This window comes from Mesoplodon mirus, assembly GCF_964341445.2.
Source record: "Mesoplodon mirus genome assembly, chromosome: 16".
Taxonomy (NCBI): Eukaryota; Metazoa; Chordata; class Mammalia; order Artiodactyla; family Ziphiidae; genus Mesoplodon; species Mesoplodon mirus.
In genome coordinates, this window is record NC_138992.1 from 12,243,891 (window position 1) to 12,270,462 (window position 26,572).

At 49.0% G+C, this 26,572-nt stretch overlaps 1 long non-coding RNA gene across 22 annotated transcripts in view; it reads right to left on the reverse strand.

The window, feature by feature from the left end:
* The window catches only part of LOC309792220, a 365,358-nt gene extending 339,079 nt beyond the window's left edge, over nt 1-26,279 (reverse strand). For 19 of the 22 annotated variants that reach the window (XR_014291622.1, XR_014291623.1, XR_014291627.1 and 16 more), the window contains exon 1: nt 25,996-26,084. This is a non-coding gene — a long non-coding RNA (uncharacterized lncRNA). Of the gene's footprint in view, nt 1-24,796; nt 25,236-25,995 lie in introns of all 22 variants that reach the window. The other 3 variants (XR_014291624.1, XR_014291625.1, XR_014291626.1) reach the window with 2 other exon arrangements.
* Nucleotides 26,280-26,572: the final 293 nt, after the last annotated feature.

Genomic DNA, 26,572 nt, shown 5'->3' on the forward strand with positions numbered 1-26,572 from the left:
AGATGACGCGGCGAGGCAGAGACCAGGGCCCAGGGCGGCCAAGGGAACAGACAGGGAATCACAGAATGCAGCCTCTTCTCTCCACTTGCACGGTCACCACCCTGAGCAGGCCACCACTGCCGTCACCTGGAATGAAACAAATGTGGTTTCCCCAGCTCCAGGACCAGCTGCTTCATCCCGTCCCGCCCCGTCTCCAACCACCAATCCTGCCACGCCCCCTCCATCAGCTTCTGCTGTCTGGCCGTCCTTCTGTTCCCCAAGTAGCCAGGCTTGCTCCCATCTTATTTGAGGACTATCTCTCCAGACCTCTGATAAGGGACAACCCTAAAAATACCAAATGCTGTCATCTGCCAAAACATTATCTGCCATCATATGCAAGGCATCTCTACTGGGTTCCATAATGCCCCCTCCCCAAAATTCGTATGTCCTCAGAACCTCAGAAGGTGACCTTGTTTGGAAAGGGTCTTGGCAGAGTAATCTGTTAAGGTGAGGCCACACTGGATTAGGGGGGGCCCTAAATCCAGTGACTGGCATCCTTATAAGAAGAGGAAAGAACACAGAGACACACACAGGGAGGAAGCCGTGTGAAGATGGAGACAGAGACTGGAGTGATGCAGCCACCAGCCGAGGAACGCCAAGAATTGCCAGCAACCACCAGAAGCTAGAAGAGGTAAGGGAAGATGCTTCCCTAGGGCCTTTGGAGAGAGCATGGCCCTGCCGATACCTTGATTTGGGGCTTCTGGCCTTCAGAACTGTCAGAGGATAAATGTCCGCTGTAAGCCACCCGGTCTGTGGTAAGGTCTTAAGGCAGCCCTAGGAAACTAACGCAGCGTCTTATAAACATTCTCTCCAGTCCCTGCCCCAACCCTGCAAAGGCAGAATTTTCATTCTCACCCTCCAGGTGGGAAGCAGATGACCCTTGCTCAAGTTCACACAGCCAGTAAGTAGCAGAGCTGAGATCCAACCCGTCTGACCCCAGAAAAATGGGTGCTTTACACTGGGCTGAGGGGTCACCCTCTTTTTATAGAATGGATGCTAAAAACAGAGGCCTGCGAAGCAACACCTGAATGAATGCCCTGCTTCCTTAAAGGCCTCTGGAAGCTTTTCTGTCAGAAAGGGTTTCTGGGAAGCTCTGGGTACCAGGGAGAGAGGAACCAGCTACCAACTGCTTCTAAGAACAAACAAAGGCAGATGGAGGCTTAATTCTGAAGTTGTAACAAATTTTTTTGTCGCTGAGACCATCCCATCTCATGTACATATATGTGTGTATGTGTACACACACACACATACACACATTGAAAAGGTTTCAGTAAAAAACTACAAATAGAACTACCATATGACCCAGCAATCCCACTACTGGGCATATACCCTGAGAAAACCATAATTCAAAAAGAGTCGTGTACCAAAATGTTCATTGCAGCTCTATTTACAATGGCCCGGAGATGGAAACAACCTAAGTGTCCAACATCGGATGAATGGATAAAGAAGATGTGGCACATATATACAATGGAATATTACTCAGCCATAAAAAGAAACGAAATTGAGCTATTTGTAATGAGGTGGATGGACCTAGAGTCTGTCATACAGAGTGAAGTAAGTCAGAAAGAGAAAGACAAATACCGCATGCTAACACATATATATGGAATTTAAGAAAAAAAATGTCATGAAGAACCTAGGGGTAAGACAGGAATAAAGACACGGACCTACTAGAGAATGGACTTGAGGATATGGGGAGGGAGAAGGGTAAGCTGTGACAAAGTGAGAGAGTGGCATGGACATATAGACACTACCAAACGTGAGGTAGATAGATAGTGGGAAGCAGCCGCATAGCACAGGGAGATCAGCTCGGTGCTTTGTGACCACCTAGAGGGGTGGGATAGGGAGGGTGGGAGGGAGGGAGACGCAAGAGGGAAGAGATATGGGAACATATGTATATGTATAACTGATTCACTTTGTTATAAAGCAGAAACTAACACACCATTGTAAAGCAATTACACTCCAATAAAGATGTAACAAAATAAAATAAAAAATATATATATTAAACAAAAATAAAAATAAATAAAAGGTTTCAGGATATGCAATATGCAGTAATTATTTTTTTGCTCATCAGAGAGTCCTTTGTAGTCCCTGGCCTGAATCATTATTATTATACTTGGCTCAGACGCTAACAAGCTTACCTTCTGAACAAGCATTCTGGGCAAAAGATCCAAAAATCTTTAACTGGTTGAGGCGCACAACTTGGAAGGGCATCTGGCGTGTAATTATTTTTACCAGGAAAAAATAGCCCATCTTGTCAGCCTTCCATTCCGAGCTGAGACAAATTGGCCACAAGCACATACATAAAAGGGTGGGTTTGCTGGGCGTGCAGACATCACCCTCGCGCTAATTCAGAGTCTCATCAAGATGTATGCAATCATTCACACTCCACGGATGGACTGTCCTTAATGTCCCTCTCTCCCCACGTTTCAGGGGAAACTTGGCCTATCTGGGCTCCCAAAACCACCATGAGAGGTTTCATGCAAGTTTCCTAAAGCTTCTGTGAAAACAGAGCTTGTTTTCTTTATCATTTAAATTGCAAAGTACACCCCTGGCTGAGGAGAAACACAAACACCACAAGGCTTGTGCTGCCACACAGAAGGGAGGGAAAGCCAGATGGCTTCACTGTCCCAGCGGAAAAGTAAAAGCAGTGGAGGCTACTGCTTCTCCTTCTTCTTCTTCTTCGTATCAATAATACCCAGCATCTTACAAGAATCTCTCCCTCAGGAATGTCACATCCACCCTGGACCTCAGTTTCCCTCATCCGTAAAACAAGGAACTAGACAAACATTCAGAAGCCCTTGGCCTGAGGTGTCCATTGAGAAGGAAGAGAGGAAAAGGCTGGCTCTGCCCCGCTCTGCTGAAACGTGCCCAGGTGTAAAGGGCCCCAGAGCACTGGCCCTTCTTAGTAAGGGTCTTCTCTCTCAGGAAGTGGATCATCCAAGTTGTGAGAGGCTACACCACTGCCCTGCCCGCCTCCGACACTGGGATCAACAGGGCCATTTTCAACTTAGATGGAAAAATAAAAAGTGGACCTAGAAATGCTTTCATGTTTCCTGAATTGGTCATCGGGCAGAAAAAAAGCTGCTCACCATTGGACTAGATGACCTCCAAAAACAACAGTGAACCTAGCCGCCGGGCTCAGCAGATGTGACAACAAAGGAGCTGGGGGATGAGGGAGGGGCTTCAGGCTGGGGTGGACAGGAGATCAAAGGCTTTGGGGAGGGAGGAAGATAGGGGTTTTCAGCGTTCCGCTTCTGCCCCACTGACGCCACAGAGCAAGATGCTCCTTCGGGACTCAACTCAAATAACCCCTGAGATGCAGTCTGGGGCGGGCAGGGGAATCCACCCTACATGCCAGAAAGAAAAGGGAAAAGAAACTTTTCCAAGGAGCTGCCAGCTCCATGCATGGGGCCTGAGGGAGCAGCTCAACCCTGCCGTGCAAGCAGAGAGGCCCTGAAATTCCTGGAACAGAGCTTGGTTCAAAGGAGGGTAGGGAACAGGCTGCACAGACTTCTCCTTCCATGCTGGGAGGCGCCGGGGCAGGACCGGCTGGGCAGGAGGAAGCCAAGGCCTCCAGCCTCAGGCCTGCTCGGTCAGGCCCAGGGCTCCCCACACACATAGGCCACCCCAGAGGATGGAACAGAGGGGTGGTCGGCCGCCTGGGGGGCGGGCGGTTGTCTAGGACTCAGGTTGGCAGATTCTGGAAGGCAGAAAGGGAGGCCAGCCACAGGGCGGGAGACAGTCTGTGTGAGTGGAGGAAAGCCCTCTGGCCTGGGATTCAGGGGACGTGGGCTCAGATGGACAGCTATGAAACAGATTTTCTAAAACTCCTAGGGCTTCTTATTAATGCATTAGGAAGCAGGATGGCATTCAAAGATCTTTTACTACCCAGTGGTCTCTTAAGAACTTGTTTCTTATTGATTGAAGAACTGATACATATAACTGGTAAAAACTTTCAACTAGTTGAAAAGACTCATCGGGTCAATGCTAAGCTTCCCTCCTGCCCCCGTGAGCCTCCTGAGAAGCAGGCACTATTACCATTTTTTGGTGCATCCTTCATGACCTAGTCCGTGTGTGTGTGTGTGTGTGTGTGTGTGTGTGTGTGTGTGTGTGTGTGTGTGTGTGTGTGTGTGTGTGTGTGTGTGTGTGTGTGTGTGTGTGTGTGTCTGAGAGTGAGAGAGAGAGAGAGAGCGAGAGGTCTTCCTCTTACACACAAATGGAAACAGAGAGGAGATTCCAAAAAAACAACTCACCATCTGGAGCCTGACTTTGTCATCCATCAAATGACAAACCTGGATGGTTGCCTCCTGACCTGGAATAGTCCAAGCTACGAACCCACCTGCCACGAGCCATGGGCAACCAGCTTGAGGAGCTAACCAGCAGCTTGGCTGGACTCAACTCTGGGGCGCTCTCAGGTCTGCTGGAGTGCACTAGTACCTAACTAGTAACTAGTAAGCTAACCTTTACTGAGCGCTCCCCAGGGCCAGGTGCTGAGCCAATCAGGTTACAGGCCCCACCTCGCCCAGCCTTCCAGCCACCTCAGGACTGGTATTATTACTCCCATCTCATAGGGTTAAACAAAAAACAACCCTAAGGTCCAAGAAGCAAAGCGACTTGTCCAAGGTCACGTAGCTGGTAAGTGGTAGGTAGCTAGGATGCAAATGCACTTCTCTCCTGTTCATCGTTTTGGGGGACACACATAACGGGGGGAGAGCTGCAGGCCATGTGACATAGGTATTTATCCCCAGTGAGGCTGGCTAACTGCAAGGAACACACAACCAGCCCAGTGTGTAAGAGGCAGAACCTAAACCCTTCGGTTTTTCATCCAAGACCCGTGCTTTTGATTATCACTAAAGCAGCCTGAAAGCAGAATAGGGTAGGGCCCTCCTTAGCCGTTGGATTTATATTAGCTAGTTTCACCCTCCAGCAATCCTAAAGTAGGTGTCATAATCTACCCTTAATCGATGAAAAAACAAGGCTGATGGAAGCTGAGTGACCTTCCAAAGTTCTCTTGGGGAGACTGACAGTGATTGGTCCTCAGGCTCAGGCCAGAATTCTTTCCACTCAGCCACAGCAAACCACAGGGTATAACCTTCACTGCAGGCCTACGAAGCTGCTCCCATCTCCCAAGCAGCAAAGTGTGGCATTTAAGGGAAACCCAAAATCATAATGAGAAGCAATGACAAACACTAAAGAGCTATCCCCTTCCCCTCAACAAGACCCACATCTTGCTCAGAAACCCAACTTCACAAGAAAGCAACTCCCTGAAGGGGAAATGTCAGTCATCATTTTGTAGCTGCAATTTGGCAAAACCAAATGGGAAAGCAACCTAACAATATGCATCAACCCTTTGACTTTGTCGTTCGACTTCTAGAAATCTATCCTAAAGAAATCCAAAAGACGGAAATAGCCTCATTCGCACATGTGCACACCTACATACACACACCTGCATACACACACACACAGACACACACACACAAACATGCATCTCAGCACTACTGTGAAAGAAAATGACAGGGAAACATTCTTAATACTCAGAATTACAGGTAAAATTGGGAAAATGACAAACTATCCTTGCAATGGGATGTTACAATGTTATGTTGCCTGAAAAATGATACTTAAAAACCTGCTTTTAAAACCATGTGGAAATACTTCTATTACATTAAGCGAAAAATCCAATAAAAGTGTCAACATTAGGTGGTCTCACATTCAAAAGAAATACACACAGAAAAAAGAATGGAAATGCAGCAAAATGTGTTAACGTTATTTTCTTCCTTATACTCTTAACATTTCCCAATTTTTCTATATGACAAATCATCCTTAAAAAAATCAGCATTATTTGAAAGAAATGATGGCCCATGCTCCTGGATAAAATGAGCAAGAGGTGTAATTTGAGATGGAGAGAAGAATTTGCCTTCCTTTTCAGAGTATGCTCCTAACAAGTTACGTGGTCCTGCAAAAGAAGGGAGCCAGCGTAGAGACTGATGGGGGAATCCAGTAAGAAGTGGCTCAAGCCCAGAAGAGCCGTGGAGAGCAGAGAAGGGGAGTCCAGGAACCACATACACCACAGCAGGTCCGCAGGAACCAGACACTGGGGAGCAGGGCGCAGGGGGGTTCCCAAGGGAATGACCTGAGAAAGGGGGGCAGGGGGGCGGGTGTTGGGAAGCAGACTGAGAGTTCAAAAAGCAGCTGCTCTCAGGATAAAGCCAAGTAGTTCAAGAGAAGGAGGCAATTTCAAATCCCAGGACAGAGAGTGCTCCAGACAGGACGCCTGGGCATCTACCGCTCTGATGTAAGGGGAAGGCCATTTAGAGGCGTGATGGCACAAACACTGTTTACCAGTGTTGCGACTTTTAGAATGAATCCTGCAGATAAAGCACAGAAGTCTGAATTATGGGTGTATTCACTGCAGAACTCGGAAGCCTGCCGTCCGTGTCACGGTCTAGCTCGGCACTGTCCGATAGAAAGGCAAGACACATAAAAGTAATTTAAAATTTTCTAGTAGCCACGTTAATAAATCACAAAAAGAAAGAGGTAAAATTAGTTTTAATCATGTATGCTTACTTAACCTAATATATCTAAATCTTATCATTTCAACATGTAATCAATAGGAACACTTATTAAAGATATTTTACATTATCTGTTTTGTACTAAGACTTAGAAATCTGATGCACATTTTACACTTACGGCACATTTCAATTCGGACTTTTCCACATTTCAAATGCTCAGTAGCCACACACCAGTGACCACACTGGCCAGCACAGGTCCAGTGATAGCTTGGACAAGTCCTAACCTCTCTGGCCTCTATATTCGTATGTTAAAAAAAAGGATGGACTTAACCTCTGTCTTCTTTCATTGTCAACTACAGTTCAACAAGCTTTCACTGATTGTAAGAGTTAATGTTTACACAGCCCCTTTCAGATGATACCAAACGATGCTTCCTCTAGTTCTTAAAAAGTGCTTCGGGGGCTTCCCTGGTGGCACACTGGTTAAGAGTCCGCCTGCCGATGCCCCGGTCCGGGAGGATCCCACATGCCGCTCCACAACGGGAGAGGCCACAACAGTGAGAGGCCCGCATACCGAAAAAAAAAAAAAGAAAGAAAGAAAAAGTGCTTCGGAAACTAGAGGCTCAGAGTGGTCGTCGGCTCAGCTGAAAGTCACACAGCCAGCGTGAACCAGAACTCAGGCCTCCTGCCTACAAATCCAGTTCACTTATCTTCACTTACCGTTACCACTCTAGCAAATGGGTCCCTTCTTCCCTCCCTCCTCTGGGGACCACAGGCAAGTTGTTGAAATTTAATGAGCCATTCTGCGCAGCAACTTTTAAAGAGATCCAATCATGCATCCTTCTCGCTTCCTGGGCAGAGGGACATCTGGAAATTTAAACCACTCTACAGCTGGAAGATATTCTCATCCTTAAGAAGCATAATTCATTACGTCAACAATGAAAACCAGACTGTCAATCTGATGGGTGGGGTGCGACTTTACAGCTATCTGTTTCTTGGCTGGGAGGGAGTGTGTTTGCCCTGGGCCCCTGGCCTACTAGAGTAAATGCAATGAGCCTGCTGCTAATCCTCTCGTGCTGATGAAGTCCCAAGCACCAGAGGGAAGATGGCCCAAGGGACATCTGTCTTCTGACCCAGCCTCTGCCACTTCAGCTCACCTTGGGGAGCTTCCTCGCACGCTGTGCACTCCGGGGGACCGTTAATAAACTTCTCTCAATGCCCCCAAGCTCTTCCTCATCTCACGTTTCAATCAACGACCTGGAGCCCTGAGGGAGAGATGACCTCAAGGCAGGAAAGCAAACCAGTTAGACCAACAGATCTGAAAAGCAGGCTACCTGGCTTCAAATCTTGGCTCTGGCCCTGCTACTTAGTAGCTGTTACCTTGGATAGTCACTTACCTTTCTGCCTCAACTTTCCCATCTGTAAAATGGGGAAATTAATATCGACAGCATAGACTGTTGTCAGGATTAAATACACAGATTAGATATAGAGGCAAAGTCCTCGAAACAGAGGCAGGTAAACAGGTGGAGCTATTTACGTGAGAGCCCACAGGGGTTGGCAGATGAGAAAATCAAGGGAGGAAGTGATCAGGGTCATCCTGCAAAGACAGTAGGACTGGACTCCAAAGCTAGAAATTTAAGAAAGGAAGCAACACGTCTATCAATGTGCTTTTCAAACTGGAAAGTACTCAGCACCTTCGCTCAGTCAGCCCACATTTCCTGACCCCCTGGAGGCTAGAGGCCCAGCCCTCCTGTGCCCATGCGGGGCCCATAACCAGTGCTTACTGAGCACCTACTACATGCCAGTTCTGGAGGAAGCCACTAACGTACAAAATCTCATTTCAACGCTCACAACAAAGTATCTAGTCGGTACTACTTATGTTCTAATTTTACAGATGAGGAAACTGAGACTCAAGAGGGTAACTTCTCCAGGGAGATCTGAGACTTTTGAAGGCAAGTGGATCTCAAACCGATGCTGTGCAAACGAGAAAACCGCGCTCTTACCATTATGCTGTTTTTCTATGCTTCTCACGCAGGTGAGCGATTATTAGTGGCTTTGGGTGGCCCTCTGCTACCAAGTATCAGAATGATTCAAAACACTAGGCAGAGCCCCTGGCTGCAAAAAGCCCAGGCTCTGGATCTAGGCCGTAAACGAATGAATAAATCTTGCTGATGAAACGGGTCCCTCTCCGGGAAGAGGGACCTGCTTGCCCTCCTCTCATAATTTGGGCCTAAAGACTGGAATGCGAGGCAGGCGGCAGCGCAGGAATGATGTGGCTACATTTTCCACGTGGAGGCTTACAGGCCAGGTGAGACCTCTTGGGAGCCCACTCTCTTCCGCTGCAATCAGTTTATCTGTTTCGGAAAGGTTTATCCTGGCTGGGGGTATCTAAGCTGAAGGCCACTGTAAACACTGGAGGAGGTGCCTGGCATTCCGACATTCTATGCAGAAAAGCTTGGGAAGTATGGATGGGAAGAGGGGGAAACCCCGCCTGGGCAGGCCAAGACCACCTGGAAGAGGGCAGCGATCCAGCTGGACTGGGAACCTGCCTGGAATCCTGGGACCACATGGAGGCGAAGGTAATCTGGACCAGGGTTGTTTCATGACCATTCTGGGCGTCAGTTACTACCCCAGCATCAGTCTGGAGCGGGTTCAAGAGATCCTTAACTGCCAACAGGGAACAATGCTAACAGCAGGGAGGGCTTATTCAGGGTCTATTATCACCGCACTATCTCATTTAAACTTCAAAATGATGCGGGGGGGCCTTTTGTCCTCCGTTCCCAGCTGAGGAAACAGGTGGAGAGAAGTTAAGTTCATTGCAAGATGAACTGAGTAACAGAATGAGGCAAATGCAAGAGTGAACCCGAGGCCGTCCCATTCCAGGAACTGCCCTGCTCACCATCATACCAACAGCAGTTCTTTTCAGATTACTGATGAGGGTCAACAGTCCTCAGCCGAAGACATCCCTTCCGATTTTGAAAGTCTATGATCCCGGGAAAATCCAAAAGCAGCCTTGGGTCCTACCACCTTAGCCAGAAACTCTGGCCCTTGTGACCACGCGTACAAGAACGCTCACAGCAGCTCTGCTTGTGTGTGACGGACAAAAATTAAGAGAAAAAAAAAAAAAGCTGCCAACAACTCACATGTCTTTGGAGAACGGGTAAATAAACTGTGGTCTGTTCACACAATGGAACAGACCACATCCACGTGGACTTATCAACATATGCTGAGTAGAAAAGCAAGCTGCATACGGTGTGGAATTTTGTAAAGGTCACAGGGAAGAAAAGTAACGTCCTATTTAGAGAGAAAAATATAGGAAAAAAATTTTAAGCAGGGACATAATACACACCAAAATTCAGGATAACTCTTGGCTCAGGGGGAGAATACTAGGGGGTGGTAGTTGGGAGAGACTAGAAAAAAGACGCAATTCATTCTGAGTTACACCCTAAGCAGGGTGGGGGACTCACGGGGATTCGTTTCCTATGATGCTCATGATGCCATCTCCTTTTGTAGATATCAAGAGAATATCATGGACTAACTGTTGAAACTACACGAAATTCTCTCCCCAAATGTTTAGAAAATGTTTGTTTTGTGGGAAGCACGACTAATCATTTGTTTTGTGGGAAGCACAACTCCCAAATCATTTGTTTTGTGGGAAAGTGACGTGGTAAATCGGAATGTCCATGGCGGGTGCACTATGACCCCAGCTATGCTGCTGATGGCTGCATTAGTGAGTCTCTACCAGGTTCCAGATGGCTGGATGCTCCCCTCCACTGCTGGGAAATGGGGTAAGAGCATCCAGCTGGTAGAGATGCTGAGAAGATGAACAAGATAACACACATAGGAGCTGAACTGAGACACCAACCCAGGGTAAGCACTAGCCATGGGAATCCAAAGGATGGAGCCTCGGAGCAGTACAGTGAGCGGTCAGGACACGCGCTCTGCCAGTTCTGGCTGGACGGCCCTGGCTAAGCTTGGCACAACTGTCTGCACCTCACACCAAAAGCACCGACAACAAAAGGAAAAATAAATAAGTTGGATTTCATCAAAATTAAAAACCCCCTGGGGCTTCCCTGGTGGCACAGTGGTTGAGAGTTCGCCTGCCGATGCAGGGGACACGGGTTCGTGCCCCAGTCCGGGAAGATCCCACATGCCGCGGAGCGGCTGGGCCCGTGAGCCATGGCGGCTGAGCCTGCGCGTCCGGACCCTGTGCTCCACAACAGGAGAGGCCACAACAGTGAGAGGCCTGCGTACCGCAAAAAAAAAAAAAAAAAAAAAGATGCTCGGGGAATTCCCTGGCGGTCCAGTGGTTAAGTGGTTAAGACTTGGCACTTGTACTGCTGGGGCCCGGGGAGCTGCCAAAAAAAAAAAAAAAGGATGCTCAACATCATTAGGGAAATGCAAATCACAACCACTATGAGATGCCACTTACATACATACTATTATAAAATTAAAAAACAAACAGGATAGCAAGTGTACAAACAGAATGTAACAAGTGTTGGCAAGGATGGGGAGATTTGGGAATCCTTGTGCATGGTTGGTGGGAATACAAAAGGGTGCAGCTGCTGTGGAAAACAGTCTGCAGTTTCCTATCTGTCCAATGTAGATCATAAGCCCCAATTCACAGGTCTGTTGTCAGACTGAAATGCAAAGATTATTTGCATTCATTCACTCAGCCAATGACCCTTGGGCTGGACAACGGGGAATATAGGAGACAATAAAGTGAACAAAATTCCCTTGAAGCTTGTTTTCTATTGGGGGTTACGGATCACAGGCAAGACAGATAACTCAGACTGGACTTTAGACTGTGGCGGGTGCTAAACAGGGAAACAAAACAGCTCAGAGGACCGGGATGTGTTGGGGTGGGTGAGTGACACTGAAGGTGGAGAAGCCACACAGAAAGTGATGACGGGAGGGGGGCAACCTGTCGTACGTCCCTGAGCTGGGCCAGGTCACAGTGAGGTTGTGGGCTCATCCCGAAGGAGACCAGGACTTAACGGGAGGGTTCTGAACAGGACTTACGTGATCGGACCTAGATTTCATCAAGACGATTCTGCTGCTGGGAGAACTTAGTGAACCACAGAGAGCCACACCAATGATCATTTATAATGACTTGATTTCCCCAAGAAAGCACAGATGGACACTGGAAGGTAAAAAACTGGGCAAAGTCAGGTGTGCACTGTGACCTCACAGAGAAAGCAGCATCAGGGATGAGGGCATTCTGTGTATTCACTCCTTTCATCCTCTTAACCGTCCTAGAACAGCAGGGCTGTTACTCCCATTTTACAGATGAAGAAACCAGGAGGCACAGAGATTTGAAGGCCATGCAGCTATTCAGTGGCAAAGCTGAGGTTCCAAGCAGACAGTCTGGGGTCAGAGTTTGAGAAGACAGAAGCACCCATGCTGCCTAAAGCTTACAAGCCACTTACAATAATGACCAGAGCGAGAGAGGAGAATGCTGGTCCAGAGACCTAAACGTTTTCCTCGCCCTCGGAGCTTCTCTGTCAGTCTGCTCATGGCCCTCCCCAACCCCACGCTTACTGACCAGTACCAATTTCTAGGTATAATTAAAACGGGTTTGTGACGCAGAAACAACAAAACCTGGAAACGATTTTTTTTTCACGGTACGTGGGCCTCTCACCGTCGTGGCCTCTCTCGTTGCGGAGCACAGGGTCCGGACGCGCAGGCTCAGTGGCCATGGCTCACGGGCCCAGCCGCTCCGCGGCATGTGGGATCTTCCTGGACTGGGGCACGAACCCGCGTCCCCTGCGTTGGCAGGCGGACTCTCAACCACTGCGGCACCAGGGAAGCCCTGGAAGCCGTTTTAATGTAATTCATATCACCTAGGACAACTACTATTTTCATTTTCCCCTGTTCTCTCTCAATCTCCATCCAGAGATTGTCTAGTTTAGAACCAGAGATGTGGGTTATCATAGCTAACATTTGCAGCCAAAGTCAAAACTGTCCTGTCCTTTGGGGGTGGAGGCGGGGCATAAAGAAGAGGGGGATGGGAAAGCAGGGCTGGGAATAAAAAGAAACTTCTTAGGGAAAAGGATTCATATTTATACTTCCTGGGTATCTGAAGTTAATAGATTGGTTAATGGATTGGTTCCAAACCTAGTCTTTGCACTCTGACCTGGTTTCCAACCTGCCTTTTATTTATTTATTTATTTATTTAATTTTTATGCCTTTTATTTTGATTTTCTTAGTGTATTACATAGTAAGATCATATTTTATTTCAGTTTTCTATAGTTATGATTATTATTATTTTTTTTTTTTTTTTTTTTTTTTTCCGGTACGCAGGCCTCTCACTGTTGTGGCCTCTCCCATTGCGGAGCACAGGCTCCGGATGTGCAGGCTCAGCAGCCATGGCTCACGGGCCCAGCCGCTCTGAGGCATGTGGGATCCTCCCGGACCGGGGCACGAACCCGTGTCCTCTGCATCGGCAGGCGGACTCTCAACCACTGCGCCACCAGAGAAGCCCCAACCTGCCTTTTGATAGCTGTGTGAACTTGGGCAAGTCAGTTAACGTCTCTGAGCCTCAGTTTGTCCCATTTGAAAAACGGGGTTCATGATGGTTCCTATCCCATAAGGCACTGCTGATCAGTCTATGGGGTAATGGAAGGGAAGCCCTTGGTACTGTGCCCATCACACAGTGGGCTCTCACAGAACACCAGCTGTTGTCAGTAATCATACTATAGTTATTAGTACAAATCCTTACAACCAACCAGAGGCAGGAAATAGTATTCCCATTCCAAGATAAGAAACAGAGACTGTAGCCCTTCTGTAACAGGCAAACCCCTCTCCTCCTGCCACGCATAACCCTATCGCAAGCCTCAGACCAGCTGGACCTCAGTCATCCTACACTCATGGACCCACCTAAGGCACCTGCCATCTGAAGCCATCCCTTGTCATCAGCTGCTTCATCCCCTGAGAACCAGCATCACCCTGTCCATCTCTGACAACCACGACCTCACCCTGGTGTTGTCGCCATGTGCAAAAGCACATGTCTGTATCCCTGCACTGAACTAGGGGGGTGGGGATCTCAAGGGATTCCCAAGTGTAGCTACAAGGCCTAGCACAGCACCAGCAAGTGAGACACACAGTAAATCCCGGGTCATTGAATGTCACTGTTCCACTGTGATTTTTCTGTGTAATCAGTTCATAGTTATTATCTACATGGATTAATATGGACAAGTTCTTAACAGTGGCACAGAGTCAGGGCTTAATATCTCCATGATGCCATTTCACTGTAGCTCCTCATAACGCTAAATACAGAACGTGATGCTGCACTATATCTGCACTTACACTGTATCATCATTGTCATTGGTTTTGCTCTCCCTCTGCATCTCTGAAGGGTAAGGATGGATCTTCCAGACTATCAAATTGTTTTTAATTTCTCCAGAGCCTTGCTCAGTTTCAGGCACATATTAAGCTCCTTATTGAATTTTGCCTCCACAACGTGAAGACAGATAACAAGGTGGAAAACACTGAACAAAACAGGGTGGGACTTTTGCTTCCTCCTGGTAGCTGATTGGCTTGTTTCTTTAAGCAACTTTGCCACCATGGCTCACCATAAACGAAGAGAAATCTGAAAGCCATGCATTTTCCCCCATGGAAATGAGCAAAAGCTCACCAACTTGGAGGGCAAAAGTCCATGAGCTAGCCGGAAATCACCACTGCCTAATAACAGCTGACCAACACTTGAGGAGCCCAGCAGGATACGAAAGGTCTGGCTTCCCCCCTCACCCCCCCCCCAAAAAAAGGCCAACATGTGTTGAGGGGGTGGAGAGGGAAGGGGAAAAGGAAAAGAGCAGTTAACATTTAGGAAATGATTAGTTTTCCAGGGACACACAGCCTATCACAAAAGCATGCAGGGGGCTGAAGAAGCAACTCAGAACAGCATTATGTGCAAACAGTTCTAAGAGAAAAAAATGTTAATGCCGTCTATGCGGGAGGTGCTCTATTGCAGCACCCAAGTCAATAAGGGTTTAAGCAGGGAGCGTCCACCAAGCCCTGCCGGCTCCCTGCAAGGTGCTGGGGGCACAGAAAAGCACGTCATGTCTGGAAGAGCCTGTGCAATGGGACAGGGAGAGCCATAAGCAAGGGCTGCAAACTGCTGGCCCCAGGGGCCACATCGGGCCCACACGTGTTTTGTTTGGCCTGTGAGCCTTCTTTAAAAATCTGAATTGAGGGCTTCCCTGGTGGCACAGTGGTTGAGAGTCCGCCTGCTGATGCTAGGGGACATGCGTTCGTGCCCCAGTCCGGGAAGATCCCATATGCCGCGGAGCGGCTGGGCCCGTGAGCCATGGCCGCTGAGCCTGCGCGTCCGGAGCCTGTGCTCCGCAACGGGAGAGGCCACAACAGTGAGAGGCCTGCGTACCAAAAAAAAAAAAAAAAAAAAAAAAAAACTGAATTGAAGCATTTGAAAATCAGAAGAATTTTAATTAAAAAAAGAATGATACCCAGCTTCTCTTTCAGAAGTAGAAGGTCTGGCAGCCGTGAATCTCCTTTCTGGCCTGGGGAAATGGGGAGGCGGAGACGGGGAGCTGGAATCAAAGAGCAGCCGCCTGGTCTAGAGAGGGGACCGGTTGCCGGCCAGTCCACACTCTTCCTACTGTGTTCTATCGGGTTCACCTGGTGCATTCATATCATCTGCTCATCTTCCTAAGCAACTGAATTTGCAAGCCCTGTTGGGAATCCATGGCCACAACACAATACAACAGGATGTGAGTTGTGATCATTCAGGGTGCATGGAGGGGATGAAGGAATGTTTCCTGAAGGAGATGACCCCTAGGCTGAGTCATAAAGCATCAACAGGAGTTAATTAGAAGAGGAAGTGGGAAAGGAATTGAAACCTGTCCCGTCTCCCCAGCTGGGTGAGACGTGACTGTCAGAAGTGAATCTGCAGGCACCCACCCTCTCCAAAGAATAACGCCATTCCAAACCTTCATTATCCAAAACCGACATTCACCAGCTGCCTCTAATCAGATAAGCCTTCCTTCTGATCCAAGCAGAGGCATCCATCTGGCAGAAAGCACTCAGCCTGGAGGGTTGGTGAGGGCTAGGTCCTTATCCCAGATACACATCACTGGGTTCACATCACTCAGCAATTCAATCAATACTCATGAGGGTCTATTATACAGCAGGTACTCGAACTAATAATGGGAAGCCATAAAAGCTTTTAAGTCGTTGAGTCTCAGGATCTAGTTTGCCCTTTTAAAAGCCAGGCGTGGGAGCAGGGAGACAGCTGGGGCCAGTGGTGGATGCTCTCCAGAGGGTGTTCTGGCGCCAGTGATGTCGGGTCTCACTGCTGGACCAAAGGGGAGAGAGTTGCATAATCAAGGGTCAAGGGTGTCAGCAACTGCTCAGGTATAAAATGTGAAAACCGTATGCTGCTGTCTAAGCCGCGGCTGCTGAGACCACCTCCACACGTTACCATGACTGCTACAGTGATCTCCCCTATCCTTTGGCACCCCTCGTTTTTTTTTCAAAACCCTTTGCAGGGAAAAGTGGGATAAGTATGTGGGGAATGTCTCTAGCTGAGAAAGCACATATGGGCTGTCCAGGGAAATGACAGGCAGGAGACACTGCCTTTGGCCAACCTCGAGGCGTGGAGAGAGGACAGCGGAACTCTGCACCAAGCAAAGGCCAGGGGGCAGCCCAGAGCCCCCCTTCTATTTCAAGAGCACTTTCTGGGAGGCCATCTCCTCCCAAGTGTTCTGAGGGGAAAGCGGCGCTGCAAGGCTGGTGATCTGGATGCAGTGACATTGAGAGCACAGCCTGCAGGAGAAGCCCCAGGTCTCCACCGGAGGTGTTCTCTGGGCGTCAACCCGGCCAGGACAGTCTGGCCTTAGCCTCATAGGTTGTTCTTGGACCGAATGCAACCGTCTGTTTTGTAAAAAGCGATACACCACAAGGATAGGAGTGATCTCTCTTCGAAATCTCTCAGTGAGAAGATTGGCTCAGTGATCCCAAAGCTGCCCCTGGCCCCGGTTGGATGAATGATTACTTAAGTGGACTATGGGATAAACCCCGACACGATAAATGCCAGAAGGGACCCTTGTTCCTACAGCTGCTCTCCTGTAAATTTCAGGGGCTTCCCACACAGAGGCCCTTTTCTTTCTCCTCTTTCCTTTTGAAAAACAGGAAAAGCCAAGCATCCAACAAGAGGGTCACTGGTGTATGCTCAGCCACATTAACTATAGAATGTTCTTCAGTGACCCCAGGCCCAGGACGCCACATGTGCACAGGTCTCCCTGAAATGCCACTCTGATCTTGTCCCTGCCCCTGTTCAAAACTGTCCACAGTTCCCAGTCGCCCTCAGGATAAAGTCCAAGCTCCTCACGGGGACTGGAAGGCCCTCAGCCACCTCTTCAGTCCCACCTGGATCCCTTCCAACTTTGCCCTCCAGGCAGAAGTCCTTTCTCTCCCCAAAATAAATAGTGAATTTGTCCTCTTCTCCCCTCTCCACTGCTAGAGCCAGGGTCCAGGGTCCTCATCTGGATGGCTGCCACACAGTCTCCAAACGGGCCCCAGCTACCACTGTCAACCATCCAATCCATTGTCTACCGGGCAAAGATGTCAATCAAACCAGGCCCCTGCCCCACTCAGCAGCCCACAGAGGCCTGGACTAGTGCTTAAGGCCTCCAAGACCAGGCACCTGCCCACCCTGGACCCCGTCCAGGTCCTGTGTCTCTTACCCTTGGACATTCACTCCACTCCACCCACAGGAGTCTCTTGACATCACAAACTTCCCAAACTTTCTCCTGCCTTGGGTCCTTCATGCATGCTGTTCTCTCGGGCTAGAATACCTCCCCCTCAAACTAGTTTTTTTGTTGTTTGTTTGTTTGTTTGCTTTGGCGGCATACGAAATCCTAGTTTCCCCGACCAGGGATGGAACCCGTACCCCCTGCAGTGGAAGCTCGGAGTCTTAACCCCTGGACCACCAGGGAAGTCCCTTCAAACTAGTTTTTAAAAGAAATTTTAAAAACCCTGAATTTACACCCATGAACGTGTTGTCATACATACACACGGTCTGCTTTCCTTACTATATGCTTTCAAAATGCAGAAGTGATATATGTGTCTATATCCTTCTTTTATAAAACATTAAAGTTAAAGTAGCCTTTGACTGTCACCACCAACCCCATCCTCTCCTCCCTCCCAGGACGATGAGAGTGAATTTGATCTAGATCCTTCCAGTCCATTTTCTTTTAGACATTCACACCCACCTCGAAGTATCCTTCAACAACACATAACATGAGCTGTGAATTCTCAAAGGTACCGAGGCATGGGGCTGCACATGTTTTGAATTCATTGCGTGCTGCCAACTGGTCTCTCAAGCAACTCCACACTCACTAGCTGAATCAGGGGACCCCATGCCCCACACAGCCTACCCAAGACTTGCGTCAGATTTCCTATTTTGGGGCACGTTTTAAAACATGAAAAAATGCGCCCCAGAAACAACGCACGTGTCCTTGCACACTGGAAGATGGATAACAGTGGCATATCCAGAGAAGAGGAAACTACTCTGCAATCTAATCCACCCAACGACTGACACATACAACGTGGAAGATCTCACTTTCAGGAGAGAAACCGGGTTCAAAGAGCTACATCCTGGACGATGCCATTTCTACACAAAAGGCAAAACCAAACCATGAGGTCAGGAAACAAATCTGTGATTGTTAGAAGCTGAGGGTCAGGGAGGAGGTTGACTACAAAGAAGCAGGAGGGACTTTGGCGGGGGATGGAAATGTTCTGTATCTTTATGACGATGATTACATGACTATGTTACACAGCTGTGTGCATTTATCAAACCACCTAGCGCCGTCTACTAAACAGGGTGGACTCTAGTGTCTACAGATCAGACCTCAGTACACCTGACTATATCAGGGAAATTCGGAATCTTTTCACATGTACTGTCCATTTTGCTTTCTTCTTCTGAGAACTGTTTGTATGTATCTTTTACTCACGTTACTGTGAGGCTGTTTGGTTTTTTTGTTGTTGACTTTGGGGAACCCTTTATTCTTTATTATTAAAGCTGTTCTTTTTTTTTTTCGCACTCTTTTTTTCTTTACTATACAGTCATATTTCTCAATCTGCTCCTTTGTGCTTTGCTCTTTCTCTGGCTAACTTCCCCCAAATCTTCATGTCTCACTCAAATGTAGGATTTCGGTGTGAATCCCCTCACCTCATACACACTATCTTCCACATTATTTGATTTCATATTCTTTCATATTCCTTACACTAGAGTTACTTTTTGGTGTATGTTTGCTTGTCTCCCCACTAAGTAATAAGCTCCTTTAGAACTGGTACCATATCTGTTGTGATCACTACTGAACATCCAAGACCTTGAACAGTGCTTGGCACACAACAGGCATCCCACAAATATCTGCTAAATAAATGGAAGTTAAGAAAAAGCTAATACAGGTGCATATAATGTATATGCACATGTGTCTAGCATTTAATACACACTATACGTAATTGTTCATAACACAGCGTATCATGGACAGCAACAAACATCACGCATCTCACCAGATAACAGCAAATTTGGCTTCAGTGCAAATCTCATGAGTTACAATACTTAACTACAACTTTTAGAACAGTGAGATGCGGGGCTTCCCTGGTGGCACAGTGGTTAAGAATATGCCTGCCAGTGCAGGGGACATGGGTTCGAGCCCTGAACCAGGAAGACCCCACATGCCGCGGGACAACTAAGCCCGTGCACCACAACTACTGAGCCTGTGCTCTAGAGCCCACAAGCCACAACTACTGAGCCCGCATGCCACAACTACTGAAGCCCGATGAAATCCGATGTGTATTTTAGTATATCTCTTTAGTATTCAGACTAGCCTCATTTCAAGTGCTCAGTGGCTACGTAAAGCTAGTGGCTACCACATTGGATAGGGCAGTTTTAGATGCCTGGGAATACAACAGTGAGCAGTCCAGAAGCTCCTGTCCACCACTACCAGCCTGGACCAAGCACTTGCATCCCCTGCAGTTTGACCCGGGTGCCCTGGCTTCTGGCCTAGATTTAGTCTCTTCTCAACACAGCAGCCAGATTGATCATCTTGAAAGCTAAATCAGAGCAAATCAGCTTTTTGTTTTAAACCCTTCAGTCACTCCCCATTTTACTGTGCACAAGACAGAGTCTTTTAGAAAGGCCTGGAGACTTCCTGTGCAACGTCGCTGAACACTGCTCTGGTTTCCCCTTCCACCTCTGTCCACCTTGCTCTCAACACTCCAATCCGTTCTTCATCCTGCTCCTCCCTCTCATAGGCCCAGCCCTGCCCTCAGCCTCGAGCCTGGCTCTTCCCTGGGCCAGGAATACCATCCTCTAAGACTAACTCCTTCACCTCTTTCAAGGCTGCTCCAGTATCAGCTTGTCAACAGAGCCTGCCCTGAAGCCACCTTAACACTTCAGCCCACCCCAGCCCTCCAGACCCTGACTCTGTTCCACTTGTTCCCATAGAACACATTACCCTCAAATACACTGTGAATGTCCTCAGTTTATTATGTCTGCTGTTCCCAGTGTCTACCTCAGCTGCAATGCAAGCACCATTCATGCAACATCTTTCTTGTTCCTTTCTGCATCCCCAGCACCTAGAACCCTGCTTGGCACAGAGTAGGCATGCAATAAGAATGTGTTAAATGGATGAAAATGAATAAATGAATGAATGAATGAAGCCCTCAGCCCTACAGAGTTTACAATTTCAGGAGAGAAGACAGATACACGGTATATCAGGTAACGATTAGTACTGTCTCAGTTTGTTCAGGCTGCCATAACAAAATACTACAGACAGGGTAGCTTAAATGATTGAAGTGTATTTCTCACAGTTCTGGAAGCTAGGAAGTCCAAGATCAAGGTTCTGGCCAATCTGGTTTCTGATGAGAGCTAACTTCCTGATTTGTAAACAACTACCTTCTTGCTGTGTCCTCACATGGCCAGAGAGAGGAGGCAAGCTCCCTGCTATTTCTTCTGATAAGGGCACTAATCACCTCACAAGGACCCCACCCTGATGACCTCACCTATCCATAATTACCTCCCAAAGGCCCCATTTCCAAATACCATCACATTGGGGGTTAATATTTCAACATATGTATTTTGGAGAAACACAAACATTCAGTCCATAACAAGTACTATGGACAACAGTGAGACTCAGGAATGGAAATGGGAGTTAGGGAGGTTGCTATTTTATGAGGCAGCCCCCAAAGGCAGGCAATAATTATAAATATAGCAACCACCACTTACATAGTCACTACCACATGGCAGCCCTGTGCTAAGCACCTTACATCTACTAATACAGTGGTGTCAGGAGTCGGTGTAGTTTTTGCCTGCACTGCCTCCATCCGTTCCCCAACTCCCTGTGCGGACTACCCTGTACCCACCGTGTGGCTTGGATAGAATGGAAACTCCAGGAGGACAAAGATTTTTGTTTCTTTTCTTCCCTGCTGGATCTCCAGGAGCTAGAACAGTGCCTGCCACCCAGCAAATGCTCAGTAAATGAATGGCTCAACCAATCCATCTTAAACAGAGTAGCAAATGTTAGGGTCAAATTACCAGGGAAAGGGAGCCCTGAAGAATAACCAATAATAACAATCATTTTTATGTCTTCCTCAAGAGCTTACTTCCACTGTGCTAAGTGCTTTGCATCATCCCTGGGAGAGGGAAACTATTCTCCTCTCTGTGCAGCAGCGAGAGCTGAAGTAACCTGCAAAAGCAGGCTGACGGCACTTCCCTGACGGCACAGTGGTTAAGAATCCGCCTGCCAATGTCCTGCAGGGGACATGGGTTCGAGCCCTGGTCCGGGAAGATCCCACATGCCATGGAGCAACTAAGCCCGTGTGCCACAACTACTGAGCCTGTGCTCTAGAGCCCGCGAGCCACAACAGCTGAGCCTGTGTGCACAACTGCTGAAGCCCACATGCCTAGAGCCCGTGCTCCTCAACAAGAGAAGCCACAGCATTGAGAAGCCTGCGCACCGCGACGAAGAGTAGCCCCGGCTCGCAGCAACTAGAGAAAGCCTGCGTGCAGCAACGAAGACCCAACGCAACCAAAAAAAGAAAAAAACTTATATATTAAAAAGCAGGCTGACACCTGAGGGGCACCCTCTGATTCCTGTCCTTTCTGAGACCTCTCCCCATTTCTCTTTCTTACATCTATTAGCCAGTGTTTTGTTCAGATGCTTGCAAAGAACACTAGTGAAGTCACTGCCATTTTATGATCTACGTAACCAGAATGTTACCTTTACGCATTAAAACGTATTCAGAAACCACCACTCCAAGCAGCCACAGGAAGTAATAAAATCCAATAATTGTAACAGTAATAATATGAGCTAACTTTTGCTGAGCACTTACCAGGAGCCCAGGCGCTGTGCTGAACACCCGCCAGCTGTTCATCCCCTATTTCCTCCTCACAGCCACCGGTGAAGCTGGTGCTTTACCATCCCCATTCCATAGGCGAGGAAACAGGCTTACAGAGGTCAAGTAACTTGCCCCAAAGGAACCCAGGTCTGCACCGCCCCTCAGACAACCCAGGTGCCTTCTGCTGCTTTCAGTTTTCCTTCCTTTCTTCACTGTCCCTTCCCTCAGGGCAAACCCTCTGCTTCCCATCCTGTCGGGCTGTTTCACATCTAAGAAGACAATGACTGGAGACTGGACATCGCTTGTTTCCTTGAAAATAAAGCAGTTCTTGACAGCCACCTGATCCAACAAAGTCCCAGGGCTGCGTGAGCCACCAGATGAAGATGACTGCCAGCATCCCCCGCCCCTTCCCCACCTCCTGCTGTTCCCAAGAAATGCATGGTCCAGGAGGGAAAAGAGGCAGGTAAACAAATAGCCCTGGGGCTCAGATTACCCACTAGGCACCAGCAAAACAACACCCCATACCCCTGCCTGCCCCCCCTCAGAAAAAAGAGGAAGAGAAAATAAAAGAAGAACATTCAGAATTCTGGAATTAAAAAATGACTGAGACCGTTTTGGCCTCGTGTATGTGAATCTTGTGTTTATGGGCTGGCATTGTTTTTGTTTTTAATGACAGGGTTGGGAGAGGGGCCACCACAATCCTTGTATTGTTAGGGCTGCTACAGGACCAAAACACACCCAGGAGAGAGACAGGTACTCAGATAGTTTGGGGGGCGGGGGCAGGGGATGGGGGGGAGGGTATGTGATCATTTGCAGAAAGAGCTGTGTCTCCCATCTGCTCTGAACGTTCACAGTGATTATATGCTGGTCACAAAGCCAGGCAGGATGCCTGGATGGAGCGTTTTGCAAATGCCCACAGATTTCACACCAAGACTGAGGCTCTGCGCAGGCTCCCCAGACCCCCGTCCAGAATTTTCCAAACACTGCAGCCCCCCTCCCATGGCTTCTTGACCTCAGTGTTGGTGGAACGGGCCGGCAGCCAGAGCAGGCACTGTCTTCACACAGGGTTTGGGGGTTCCATCTGTGCCGGGGGAGGAGGGCAGCCTGGGGAGCACACCTGATCCTTCCTGCTCCAGGCCGAGAAGCATCCTTGCTTGCTTTTAGTTTCACTGTCCTCTAACTTCTAGGAGTGGCCCCAGGGAGCCAGATGGCCCAGGTCCAAATCCCAGTGGCTCTGCCACTCCTTAGCTGTGTGACCTGGCGGTGAGGGTAGGGATATTTTTAATCTCTCTGAGCTGTGGGTCCCCCATCTGCAAAATAGTGATAATAATACTACCTTATGTGATGGTTGGGAGATTAAATGAGATTACATATCTAAAGCATTTAGAACTGAGGCTGGCCCGTCATAAGAACTCCATCACTGCTAGACGTTTTATCATAACTGCCTTGGTGAGGCTATAGCGAGCATGAAATGGGAAGAACATGCTTGGCCTGATATACGATTTCAATGTTACTATAGAAACTACTTCTATTATTGGGACTTCCCTGGCGGTCCAGTGGTTAAGACTCCACACTTCCACTGCAGGGGGTGCGGGTTCGATTCCTGGTGGGGGAACTAAGATGCCGCGTGCCACACGGCATGGCCAAAAAAAAAAAAAAGAAAGAAAGAAACTATTATTATTATCATTTACTATTACTGTTATTAGATCCTTAGATTACTGGGGACCAGAAAAATGGAAGAGATCGAGGAAGAACCCGTCAAAGGACCCATTTTAGCAGCATTCTCCTGTAAGGCCTAGAGTTTCTGAGGTTTCCTAGGGAAGGGGTAAAAGTGACCACCAACGGAACTCATCCAGGGTCCAAATTATTCCACGTCGTTGCTCTGTTTCCATCTTGATTCAGGGTTTCCCCCCACCCAGCAGACACAGGGTATATAAAGGAGTCCTGGCCTCTTACAGAGATTACAAACCAGCATCCGGAGTTTTTAAAAAAACAAACAAACAGGGAGAATGCCATGTCTCCAGCCAACTAGGAAAGGAAATACAAAGTAAAAAGCTTGAGCATCCAGGAGGCCATCTGACATCTAACACACAGTGAAGTGCAGCCATTCGTTAGCAGGCCCGCGGCTACCTCGCCAAAGAATACGGACCAGCAACTATCCCAGGTCCTCACTTCCGCAGGAAAGGGTCAACACCGCCATTGGTGTGACCAAATTCAGGGAGAATCACACAAAGAGGAAAAAAGGAAGGCTGTCTTATCGTCCAGGAGGTTCTTTACTTGAGCTGTCCGAGAAAACTGTCCATCCCGGGCAGGCAGAAGGCCCTGGGACAGAGATTCCCAAACCCAGCCTGCCTGCCTGCCATTTAGGAGAAAGAAAAAAAAGCTAAAGCACAAGAGATCAACTGGATATAGACGGTGAGAATTCACCGGGTTTCAGACCAGCAATCACACAAATCAGTTGCGGGGCTGGTGGGGGGTGCGGAGGGGGTGAGTTCTGATATTTCAGAACTCCCTCTTTCCAGTCCGGAAAAGCTCCAGCCCTGGACAGAAAGGACAAACCGGACAGCATGGGGGAGGGACGGAGAGGAGACGGAGGAAGAGAGAGGAAAAGCAACCAGAAAAAGAAACTGATTTCTTCTACTTTTCAGGGGAAGCCTAGTTTATGCAAAATTCTGCACTCAAAGTCGGCAAAGCAACAACAAGAATAAGAGCCACGCTTAACCAGGCAAAACAAAAATGTGATCACATAACAAATCCCCCCGGGGAGTTCACTGGGTACAGCATTATGATCTGCCCTGCACCCACCGCGCCTTTCCATCACCAGACCCATGCATGGAATTCCAGTCGGGCCCTCGTGCCAAGGCCTCAGACCACGAGGCACTCCTCACCTCCAAGATGTAACTGCTCCCAGATAGTGGAGACCAGGCCACGAGGCTCTGCCCAGCCAGCGATTCTGTGTGTGTTCTGCTGCTGCTTCCAGGAAGGTTTTTCTCCTAATAAATCTTTCAGGAAGTCCCACTCAGAGTTCAGAGGATCCATACAACCCTCTTCTCCACTGGTTAGAGCTTTAGAGAGATTCACTGTGACCACAGGACTGTGTCAAATGAACAAGCCTCAACTTGTCACTGCCAGTATGCAAAAGAGGCCTGCGACACCCTATGACAAGCAGCAGAGCAGATGCAGTCCCTACCTCCTCAGAGCCCCGCCCAGCCACCGCAGACAAACACACGTTTCTTCAGGGTTTTCTCCAGCAACTAAACAGCTCCAGTAGCCAGGACGCCAAGTGGTGGGGGAACGGAGGGATGAGACGGGGCTGCCAGCCTCTCTCTGGAGAACAGAAGACCAGAAAGGAAACACCACAACCTCACCCTCTTCTCCCTAAAACCCTTCACAAGGGAGTTCCTCTCTTCTCCCAACTTACAGAAGGGCCTGAAGTCAGGGGCTCGAGTGAACACAAGAATATTCCATGCCTGCCAACTCTCAGGAAAATGCATGGTGTATCCGCGCACCGAACACATGCAGCCTCATGGCTGCGCTTCCCGAAAGCCTACACTCCGGACCCCAAACACTGGCATAAGTAAGAGCACATTAGCCCAGGGAGGATAAATCTAACCAAATCAACAATCCATGCCAAAAGAATTACCATGATAGGGGAGTGAGGGCCCCGGCAAATCAGTAAGTGCAATGCAAAAGCAGAGAAAGTTTCAAAAAACAAGAGTTGCTGAGTTTTCGGAAATCACCTTGTAGGGGTTAAGGGGGAGGAGACGGTCAGAGGATGGAGGTCGCATCGTATGGTTCACAGACCTCTCGGTTAGCAAAAGGGGCCTCCAGACCGTCTCTGCGGATCCAAACCCGTACCGACGGGAGGGGGGGTCTATATTGGGAGGTTAGATAATAACACGCTTTTCAGCAAGAGCACAAATCCAGAATTATCTCACTGCAAGGGCCATTTGATGTCACCCTCTTCCCCTCCCCCCACCCCAAACGCCCAAACTCGCTGCCAGTCCAGAGTCTGGGGATGAGAAAAGGGCACGGTGAACACACCCATTGGCATCCGCAAGCCCCTTCCTTCCGTCCAGTTACTCACCGCGCATCCCGACCCGCAAGGCCGAGGCTTCCGAGTTTCCAGAAAGGCAGAGGAAAGAATTCTAACTTACTGGAAGGTGGATTCAGCCGTGTCTCCGCAGGTCACCGGGGCCGCCAACAGCCTTTCCGTGTGGAAATCCACTCAGAGGATTCCAGGCGCGTGCCGGGGCCCATCCTCGCTCGCGGCCCCTCGCTGACTCTCCGGGTCCCGGCCGCCCGGAGTCCGCCCGGCCCGCGGGCCCATGTGCTCGGCGGCCGCACGCGCTCGGCCCGCTGGAGCGCGGGGCTGGAGGGCGGCCCGTGACGTCACGGCGGCTCGCGCTCCGGGCTGCGGGGGAGGGGAAAGCGCGCGCCGCCCGACTGGCCGCGTGCGTCCTCGGCCCCAGCGCTGCCCGCGCCCCCCAGCTCCCCGCCGCCCGGCCCGCCGCCCCGCGAGCCCCTCCGCCCGCGGCCGGAGCAGCTCGGAGCATCTTGCCGCGGAGGGCCGCGCGCGGAGGCCGGGAGGGCCTGGGCCGCCGGGGGCCTAGATGGCGCGGGGAGGGCACGCTCCGCACCGGGCTGGGGGACCTGGCCACGGT